Genomic DNA, 3066 nt, shown 5'->3' with positions numbered 1-3066 from the left:
TAACCAAATTTTATTAAGTGTTTATTTGATACTCTCTCTCTCTCTCTCTCTCTCTCTCTCTCTCTAATTTGCTTTATAAGTCAGACATGAATTTTTGGTTTGTAAATTTAGTCGGTCAAAAAATTTTATTTAGTAAATTTGATTAACCAAAACGAATTTTAGTGCACATGTACCGCAGAAAATAAATCCTTATACATGAATTTGAATGCATGACAAATATTCTATAATACATGGTGAATATTTTTTATATACATAGTGACCAATTTTCTTGTTCACGCATTGTTAGATAAAGTTCATCTACTTTTCAAAAATTCATATTATTTTAACAACATGCTCGTGTAACTAAAAAGATTTTCCTGTCGCCAAAAAAATGAAAATGTGTTCTCATCTCATTAAGAAAACATTTTTATCTCAAAAGAATCTAAGGTGCAACTGACAAATAAATCATTTAAAACCAGACTCGAAGAAAACAGCATGAAATGGGCAGCAAAACATGACTCCGTCATATGCGACCCGCTTGTATGAGCGGTGCTTAAAGGTTATCATTTGTAAAGGTCACCTCACCTTCTCCACTGTCATTTATCATTTGTCACAACTTGGGAGTTTTTCTTTTTTTTCGTATATTGTTTTACTTTCGTATATTGTTTTATTTAAAACATTATTTCTCTTGAACTCCGCATCCAAATCCAAACCATTTTCATTGTTGGATTTCTCGCGTAGAGATCTTCCAAACTCGATCCCTTGTTAATAGGCTTTGACAAAAACATCATGAAAAGACCGATAAACAATAAAAGCGAAAAAAAGGTGATCTAAAAATTGTATGATGAAAAAAACAGAAGAAAAAACTCCAAGCCGGAAGCACATTTTTTTTTTCATTTTCGAGAAGTAAACATGTGCTTCTCTTCAATCCACTGATCTTTTCCCCCTTTCAGACAAGCACAGCCGTGCTTCTCTTCGAACCACGAAAAGCAAGTATGTGCTTCTTGTGGAATCACAATATACAATATGTAGAAAAAGTTCACAAAATTAATATATTCATGATTTTAAAAAATTTACATGAATTTGATAAGATGTTCATGAAATTAAAAATATTCATGATTTCAAAAAAAAGTACACAAATTTCATAAGATGTTCACAAAATGAAAAAAGGAAAAAAGAAAAAGAGTACAAAAAAAAGAAAAACTACCATTAAAAATAAAATCAAATAAAAAATGAATAAAGCAGGAAAAACTGAATGGAAAAATATATTAGAAAAAAACCTGGGAAGGTTCTCCCAAGAGGGAAAACGCTAGTTTGGCCGGCCTAAAAATGTATTCCCTCCATTCGGAATTACTCATCCAAGAAATAAATGTATCTAGATGTATTTTAGTTGTAGATACATCCATTTTTGTGACAAGTAATTCCGAACAGAGAGACTATGTGCGTATAGCTGGGAGGTGCGTTCGTGGTCGCTCCGTGTGCGAAATAGGATTGGCCGTGCAAACAAGGGAACTCCTACTTGTCACTCTCTTCAGTAAATTGCCAAGGACTCACACCGGAGTAGGTACTTGGCCAGCCCACGTTTGAGCATGTCTAGCACACCCCGTATAACGCCGATCCGCATAACGCGTTTACAGTTTGAGAAAAATCTGTTTTGCGGGACGAAATCGTGCGCTGCAGAATAGACCCCATATATGAAACTGTATAATTTAAAAAGCTTTCGCTGGAGAAATTGCAACCACATTGATCTTTCATAGTTCACTACATAGATCATACAAACTACATTCTACTACTAGAAGGAGGGGATCTGCAGGCTCGCAGCGGCTGCCAAAATAGACGAGTTCGAGGCGGCGAGGCGGACGCGGTGGAGGAGCTCAGTCCACTGCCTCTTCACGTGGAGAAGCACCGCGTCGGAGGTCAGCCACGCGGCAGAGGAAGAGCCCGCGGCCGAGGAGGGCATCCGCCCGTGCCGGCGGTAGTACTCCTCCGTCACGCGACGGAGGAACCTTGCCGGCAGCTCGAGGCCTTTGTTGGTCCACTTCTTGGCCGCGCGCTTCCTCACGCCGTCCGCACGGACACATCATTCGCGCTTGGGGGCGTCGCCCCGACTAGAGCTGCGGACGGAGCTCCACATACAGCCCCACATGGCGGCTGGAGGCAGAACTAGACTCACCGGCGGCGAGAAATGCGTCAGAGGGAGTGGGGAATCGCGGCGGCGGGCGGCTGCGCGGGGGGGATAGGGTTTCGACCCATATCTGCCCCGCAAACCCGTAGTTATACGGCTTCGGGGGTAAGGTTTGCTAGCCGAAGTAAAAAAAATACGGGCCGGACGAGTATACGGGCTTTATTTTGGCAAGAAAATTTGGTCGAGCCCGTATACTCGCTGAAATTATACAGGTTCGCGTGTTATGCGGGGTCTGCTAGAGATGCTCTTAGCGACCAGGAAAAAGAGCCATTTCCTTCAAAGCTACCTAGGAGCACACGGCGGCTATCCCACTGGAATCTCATCCGTTCAATTGTCTTGGGGATCCCAACCACTATATTACCGTAACACATATTGGATGAATTTTGTCAGGTGCACTTATCCAGCGGTTTCTGTATCAAACGAAGTATAAGATGCGTTCATGCTCTCACATGTCGTGCAGCATGCACACATCGTTCAAGCTCCATTGCCCAACAACTAGAAATAACTTTTGTTCAGAAACTGTGCTGACATGTGGTACAGGCGGTGACTTTGTTTGCCTAATGATCCAAAGTATTAATGAATCAACATTAACTTTCATGAAAAAATTGCACGCATGCCCATAGGACCCTCAAGAGGATATACCATCACTAGTAGAAAACAGGGCTTTCGTTCGGGCCTGGCCAGCCCATTAGTCCCGGTTCGGCCACGAACCAGGACCCATGCGGGCATTCGACCCGGTTCGTGAGCCCAGTGGGCCGGCCGGAGCCTCGTGGGCATTGGTCCCGGTTCGTGGGGACCCATTTGTTCCGGTTCTAGGCATGAACGGGGACCAATGGGCATCGCTCCTAGCCCACAACCATTGGTCCCGGTTCTTGGCTCGAACCGAGACAGAAGGGGAGCTT

The sequence above is a fragment of the Triticum dicoccoides genome, chromosome 7B (assembly GCF_002162155.2).
Source record: "Triticum dicoccoides isolate Atlit2015 ecotype Zavitan chromosome 7B, WEW_v2.0, whole genome shotgun sequence".
NCBI classification, from domain to species: domain Eukaryota; kingdom Viridiplantae; phylum Streptophyta; class Magnoliopsida; order Poales; family Poaceae; genus Triticum; species Triticum dicoccoides.
Note: the sequence above shows the minus strand (reverse complement) of the source record.